This window comes from Oncorhynchus masou, chromosome 4 (assembly GCF_036934945.1).
Source record: "Oncorhynchus masou masou isolate Uvic2021 chromosome 4, UVic_Omas_1.1, whole genome shotgun sequence".
NCBI lineage: Eukaryota > Metazoa > Chordata > Actinopteri > Salmoniformes > Salmonidae > Oncorhynchus > Oncorhynchus masou.
The window spans coordinates 10,644,096-10,652,069 of record NC_088215.1 but is presented as its reverse complement, the minus strand read 5'-3'; the positions used below and the strand labels follow the sequence as shown (position 1 = coordinate 10,652,069).

Here is a 7,974-nt window from a genome sequence, read left to right as displayed (position 1 = left end):
CAGACAGGGGAGAAAATGGCAGTGAGACACCGAAGACAAACATGGGGCACAAAACCCATGCTGCATCTGATATGGCACCCTGGCTTTACCCTGGTCAAATAAATGTACACTCTGAAGACGAAAAACACAGGGCATAAAACTCACAGGCAGAAACTTTGTCGGTGCATAGACTTAGTTCACTTGAATGAGTAAAATTGGATTTAAAAACGTGACTTTCAAATCCATGGACAAAATACATTCAACTCACTCAGACTAAAACTAAAATAAATTATGTTTTAGCATTCAAATCTCTGAAAAGACCACTGTCCGTACCTGGTTGAACTCGAGCACGTCGAAGAGCTTGCGGTTCTTCTCGCTATCCTTCAGCTTGCAGTAGTACTGCTGCAGGCCGTGCAGCGTCAGCTTGGTCTAATCGTCCACAAACACCTCCATGGGCTACAGGAGATATTCATTAAGCACCAAACAGAACACAGGGAGGGACTACCAGGACTTCCAGTGCTAAACATTTTGCTAGTTTGCCCTAATGAATAGAACATGGGGAAAGTGTCACTCTTTGGGACAGTTTTATAAACCTAGCCACATTAAGTGAAAAACAGGAGTAAACCACATTCTGTGTTGGTGAATGAAGAACTACAAATGTGATTGTGAACATCAATTACTAGTCCTAGAGCTGGATGGAACTTTATTTTTCATTATAGCTTTAATGCCAGGACTGTTCCTCCTGAAAATGTCCAGAGCCCCAGACCCAGGTTAAGAGAGGGGCAACTCTGGCCACTTGTGAGACAGACAGTAACGAGCAGGCAAAGCTTAGAGGTGCAAGACTGGAACTTTTTACATGAATATTAAGCCATATCCAAAATCCCTTGAAAAAAAAGAAGGGGGCAATCAGCAGTTTCTACATCAATTTTTACACATTTAAAATTAAAAGAATAACAAATGCCCATGAGCTTAGTTCAACTTTCGTACCCCACCAGAACCCAAAATACAAGCTTGTTTAATTCCAATGCTTGAAAACAAAGTAAACGCAAAAATAAACTATATAGTCTCAAAACATGGTCAAAATGATAATTCTGATATCATTGACGGTCAGTCCTTGCATATAGCTTTACGAATTTCAGAGTGGTTAAATTTCTCCAGACATATCCCTCCAAAACCGGGGCGAGGAAGATGCTTAATTAATGTTTATACTGCCGATTGCCACTTCAAAGTCCAATTTAGGGAGATGGGTTAATCTCTGTGTGTAAAACTGCAACTTTAAGTTTCAGAACATGTACATAACCACGGGTTATAAGAAACCCTTCAACGTACATCCTGCATGAACTTGCGGCAGACAGGACGGATCTCTTTGCTTAGTGTGGCGCTGAACATTATGCACTGCTTCTCTTGGGGTGCGAGCTTGAAGATGTCCTGAACATCACGCCTCATGTCTGAGGGAGAGACGATAGGAAAATAATATGGCCGTCACAAAAAAAAGTCAACCCACTCAGCCTGAAATCCGAGGACTACATCAAATGTAAATACTTCCCTACGTTTTGGCTAAATCCTTACTTAAGTCACACCATCTCTCCCATTCTGTTCCAAGATGCACTACTACTTAGTAGGACAGTGTATTAGAAGTGCATTCTAAGTGGTATGCTATTAGGTACATTGGAACACGTTTTCAATTGACCGTTCCTCTGTGACGTTTTAACTTACTCCTTGCTCCCGTCACTCACATCTGGCATCAGCCCCCCTGTCCTACTGTGGTCTGAATTTGCATCTTGTCACACTCGTCCAGGACAAAGTGCTTCACATTCTTCAGGTTGAGGGTCTTGTTGCGGATGAGGGCCAGGATGCGGCCGGGCGTTCCCACCACAATGTGGGGGCAGTTCTTCGTCAGCGCGTCCTCGTCCTTCTTGATGGACAGGCCCCCGAAGAACACGGCTGCCTTGACGATAGGCATGTACTTGGAGAAGCGCTCATACTCTTTGCTGATCTGGAAGGACAGCTCTCGTGTGTGGCACGTCACCAGCACAGACACCTGGTAGACAGAGTGAGAGGTAGGGGAGGATGTTTAATACAGAGCTCTCTGGACAGCAGAGAAACAAAAAGCACACAAGATTATCCAATAGGATAGAACAGCAGTGTAAACAGTGAGATTTAAAGGAGAACAAATTCAGACTGCAATTGGCCCAGCGTCATTAGGGTTTGGCCGGGGTAGGCCATCATTGTATATAAGAATTTGTTCTTAACTGACTTGCCTAGTCCAAATAAAAGTTAAATAAAGTTGGCGATTAGGCACTTTCTTATGCAAGTATCCCCAGATACAGATTAAGCCTATTCCTAAACTACAAAGCACTCAATGGATTCTCCATCGAAAGGTATTTTTAGTACAGAAGGATGTAACAGCAATTCAGTTGCTGCTTCCACAATGTCATTATTCAACCATTCACCTGCCCGTCCACAGGCTCAATCTGCTGCAGGGTGGCCAGTACAAACACAGTCGTCTTGCCCATACCAGACTTGGCCTGGGACATGATGTCCATGCCCAGGATGGCCTGTGGGATGCACTCATGTTGGACTGAAAGACAGAAACGTTACTAGGGAAGTTAGTTAAGAACACATTCTTATTTACAATTACGGCCTACCAAGAGGCTTCCTGCGGGGATTGGGGCCTGGGATTTAACATTAAAAAAATATATATAGGACAAAACATACATCACTACATAAAGAGACCTAAGACAACATAGCAAGGCATCAACACATGACAACACAGCATGGTAGCAGCACAAAACATTGTACAAACATTGGGCACAGACAACAGCACAAAGGGCAAGAAGGTAGACAACACATCACACTGACAGTTGTGGCTGCTTTGTAAGAGTGTCCATGATTGAGTCTTTGAATGAAGAGATTGAGATACAACTGTAGTTTGGGTGTTTGTTGCAGCTCATTCCAGTCACTGGTGGCAGAATACTGAGGAGAGGAGCGACCCAGGGATGCGTGCGCGTTGGGGACCTTTAACAGAATGTGACTGGCAGAACAGGTGCTGTATGTGGAGTATGAGGGCTGCAGTAGATATCTCAGATAGGGGAGAGGAGTGAGGCCTAAGAGGGTTTTATAAATAAGCATCAACCAGTGGGTCTTGCGACAGGTATACAGAGATGACCAGTTTAAGTATGATGTGATGCTTGAAGGGGCATACATGTATAACTCATAGTCGGAGTCCCAAATGACACCCTATATATTGTGGATTACTTTCGACCAGGGCCCAGTCACACACAGTGCTAGTTTTGAACAAAGCCCTATGGGCCCAGCTCAATAGTAGTACACTATGTCAGGAATAGGGTGCCATGAGACACACACAGAATGGACAAAGTCAAAAACAGTCCTTGGTTGAAGGTGGGAAGTGCCTGTGAGGCTCACCTTCAGAGGGATGTTCAAAGCCACAGTCGACAATGGCGCGGAGCAGCTCTGGTTTGAGCAGGAAGTCTCGGAAGCCGGAGCTGTGGATGGAGACTAAGAGCCCCTTACCTCCTCCTTGCCCGCAGGTGTGGCGGTCTCCAGGGCAACCTGAGGCTCCTCATCCTCTTCATAGTCCAACAGTTCGTTGTCAACATCATTCTTTGCCATTCTAGAGAAGGAGTACTTGCATTAGTTGAAGCTAGGAAAGACTGGAGACTAGTTTGGGGGTGGGCGCTGTATCAACAATACAGTAAATTCAGAAGGTTAATTGAAATGCCAATTCAACAATCTATGTACAATTCCTCACCATCTGACTTTAGTTATATTACATGAGGATTCCAATTCTTGTAATTTCACTTTCTGAATTGAATCCTTGTGAAACATCACCGTCAAGCACAGGGTTTTCCATATTCGGTCCTTGGAACTCCAAGGGGTGCACGTTTCCCCCCCCAACATTACACAGCTGACTCAATCAAAGCTTGATGCTTATTCAGCTGTGTCGTGCTACAGCACAAACCAAAACGTATACCCCCTGAGGTCCCTTGGACCGAGTTTGGGAAACACTCGTCTAATGTTTATTCCTACATAGCATTAGCTAGCTGCTAATAATGCTAGTAGCAGGCCGCACGCACACCGCCAAAGCTGGACAGTACGCAAAATGGGAAGCGAATACATTTGGCACATAATCATTACAATTCACCTTGCTCGAAACAAGGATTGGACCAGCGACTACCCTGCAACTGTTAAGAGTTGCGTAAATTCGAATCTGGTATCAGGATAAATATAACAATGAGTCACCGATTGTATGCTATGTATTTTTTATTAGCTAAGTAATAAATGGCAAATGCAACTTTCGTATATTTTTTTTATATTTTATTTTATTTTTATATTTTTACATTCTTTACAACTCATAATTTACATACATACTCAAATCATGGTATTTTAATTAAACTAATTAAACTAAACATAAACCCCAAACAAAACCTCAGGAGAGCATCTTCCCTCCCCGTAACCCTACAAAATACCTTTCCCTATCTCCCCGTCCCTAATATATCCTCTTACAAATCTAAATGACACCCAGCCCTAAACCCCCTTCCACCTCTCCCGAGCAGCATGCTGCCCCCACTTCCTCTCCTCCCTCTTCATCCTCCCCCTCAAATCTCCTTCCACCCTCCTCACTATCCCTTCCACCCCCTAATCTCTCCCTGTCTTCACCATGTTCTGCCTTGCTTCCCACAGCCCCCGTTTAAAGAGACTCATGAGAAGCCAGAGCAGAAACCTGTCCCTATCCGTCCCTCTCGCTCTCCCTACACCCCTCTTTAACCTGGCCCACGTCAATACAAAATCCCCCTTTACCAAACCTAACAACACCCGTGCCCTAGCCCATACTACTCCGGCAAAGGCACAGTCCCAAAAGACATGGCGCACAGTCTCCTCCCTGCCACAAGAGGATCTTGGACAGGTGGGGGATTGCACCAAACTATACCGGTACAAGATGGAACGTACCGGCAAACACTTATGAAGGCTCAACCAATTCAGGTCCTTGAGCCTGTTGTCCAGACCCCGCGCCTGCACTTCCTCCCAGACCACTTCCGAGATGCCCACTACAGGCGCCGGACTCCCTGCCTTTCTGACCTCCTCGTACAGGTGCCTATGATCTAAACCTACTCGGGCAACTTCAACCTCAGGGTGCGCACGCAGCCACTTGGCCGCATGACCAAAGTGCCACGGCAGCTGTTCCGCCCGAGGACCCGGGTTAGACCACACCATTATGCTTCTCGCCTGATACGAGAAAAATACCCGCAGGAGGTAACCGGACGGGTGTATCACTGGCTGAGCAAGCTCCGTTAACAAGAACGAAACAAAAATTGTGTCCAGCTTGAGGGGGAAATGTGGTACCCCCCTACCTCCCTCCCCGATGGGACAGATCATGCGTGCCCTGGCGACCCACTCGCACTTGCCACTCCACATAAACTGAAACACAAGCCTCACTAGAGGCCTCCTCAGACAACCCAGCAATGGGTAGATGTATGCCAAATACAAAAGAGACGGCAACACATCCACCTTTAGGACCAGGACTTTGCCCATAAAAGACAAATACCTAGCGTTCCACATTGCTAGCTTCCTCTGTACCACTGCGATACGCATGTTCCAGTTTAGTGTCGCTGAGCCGGAGGTCTCAAAATGGACCCCGAGAATCCTCAGGGCCCCCTCACAGAGAGATAACCCCCCAGGCACATCCGTTCTACCGCGCCATCTTCCCGAAAAACTTGACGGAAGACTTTGCAAGGTTCAGAACTGCTCCCGACGCTCGGGTGAAATCCCCAAAGATGGCAAGGGACCTTGTCAGGCACAGTCCTTGCACAACAGCAAGGAAGTGTCGTCGGCGTACTGCGTCATCTTAACACGCAGCCCACCACTTCCAGGGATCAGCAAACCTTCCACCCCTGTGTCTGCCCTAATGGCAGCCCCCAGAGGCTCCATGTACAGAACTAAGAGGAGAGCCGAGAGTGGTCACCCCTGCCTGACCCCAGACGAGAGGTCAAAAACGTCACCCAAGTGACTATTTACACTAACTCGGCACCCCGTTCCAACATATAATGTACGAATCCATCCTATAAACTTCTCCCCAAATCCTAATCGACCTAACACTCTGAATAAAAAGGATCTATTCACACGATCGAAGGCTTTCGCCTGATCTAGCGCTGCTACCATAAAAGGCAGTCCTCTATCTTCAACCCAAGCGATGGAGTCCCTGATTAACTGTAGGTTCCATCTAATAGAGCGGCCCTCTACCCCGCACGTCTGATCCTCATGAACGACGTAGGGAAGGGCTGTGCGCAACCGGTCTGCTAAAACCTTTGCAAGTATCTTGTAATCTACACACAGCATGGTCAACGGCCGCCAGTTGCCAAGGTCTGTTACTTCCCCTTCTTATATAAAAGTGACAGCACACCAACAGCCATTGATCCCCCCGGGACCCCCGTCTAAAGGATGGCCTTCAAGACTTCGAGGACCACTGGTCCAAGTATACCCCAAAACCTGAGATAAAACTCAGCCGGCAGCCCATCCATCCCAGGCACCTTCCCTTTTCCCATCCTCCTAAGAGCGCTCTCAACCTCTTCTAGTGAGATCTGGGCCTCCATCACTTCTCTAATGTCCTCCGGCAACCGCCTGGACAAGTGTTCTAAAAACACATTTCCCTGCTCTACATCTATTTCCCTTTCCTTAAATAAACCTTGGAAATGATCAGTTGTCACCCTGACCATATCCTCTGGTTCTCTAACTATACTACCATTTTCTTCCCTAACACCATGCATTACCTTCCTACTCTGTCTTGCCCTAACCAACTTAAAGAACATAGCAGAACAAGTCTCATGATGTTCTAGAAAGCCACTATGCGCACGCTCCAGGAAAGCTCGAGCCTTCCGCTCCTGCAACTCCCCGAGCTGCGCCTTTAGGGTTGCGGATCTCTCTCAGTCAAACGACCCGCCGAGGTTGCCTGCCTCGTATTCGAGTTCAATTAACCTTTGGATACGATCCACCTCCCTCCTCTCCTCCCTTTTTTTCCTCTTGCAATACCCTATTATAAAAGCCCTAATCCTCACCTTAACTAATTCCCACCACTCTAACACCCCCTCGCATATGGACCGGAGGCCCTCAAGCCTCCAAAAGAAACCATAAAACCTGTCAACAAAAGCCTGCTCCCTCCAGCACATCCCGATCTAACTTCCAGTACCCCCTACCAAAGAGGCAGACTTGCGACCCCACCTGCAGGAGCACTCCGTCGTGATCCGAAAAGAAAACAGGCAACGGCCGCCCAGACAACTTACCCAAAGACCTGGGTACAAAAATATAGTCGAGCCTCCGCTCAACCCCCCTGGAGTTGCGCCATGTAGGACCGTCCATTTTCGGAGTAGTGTGCAGACCACCATCTACCAGACCATGGCAAGCCATTAGCCTGGCAATGGCGCCTGCACTGCTACCCCCTCCCCCCTCTTCCTAAATCTGTATTAAAATCCCCCCTATCACTAATTTCCTATTTGTGACACACAGGGGCGTCAGACAGTCCACCATCTCCCTCCTGTCTGCCACCACCTGTGGCCCATACACCACCACTAATCTAAATTTACAATCCCTTATCGTGACATCCACCCCTATAACCCTCCCCTGCATTACCACAAAAGAATCCTCCACTTTTACCTCCCTGTGCCCACACAAAATCCCTACCCCCGATGAGTGCACCCCCCCAACACCCCAAACCGACTCCCCCTTGTCCCACTCCCTCTTAAACCTACTAACATCCCCTCCATCCCTCAGGTGAACCTCCTGTAAAAAACAAAAATCAAACCCCACCTCCAAATAACTAAAAACCGCCCTCCTCTTAATAAAATCCCTTAAACCCCTTACATTTAAACAAACAAAAGTAAAATTAGACTCCATGAAAAAATAAAAACATGTAATACACTCAAATTCTAAACCCAGACAGAAAAAAAAAAAACAGGAGACTCACCCGATGCTCCCCTGCTC

The 7,974-nt window shown here is 47.0% G+C and overlaps 1 pseudogene; it reads right to left on the bottom strand.

Annotated features, from left to right (window-relative positions):
• Positions 1-1,701: 1,701 nt before the first annotated feature.
• On the bottom strand, positions 1,702-3,612 carry LOC135523733 (ATP-dependent RNA helicase DDX39A-like; annotated as a pseudogene).
• Between the last annotated feature and the right edge of the window lie 4,362 nt (positions 3,613-7,974).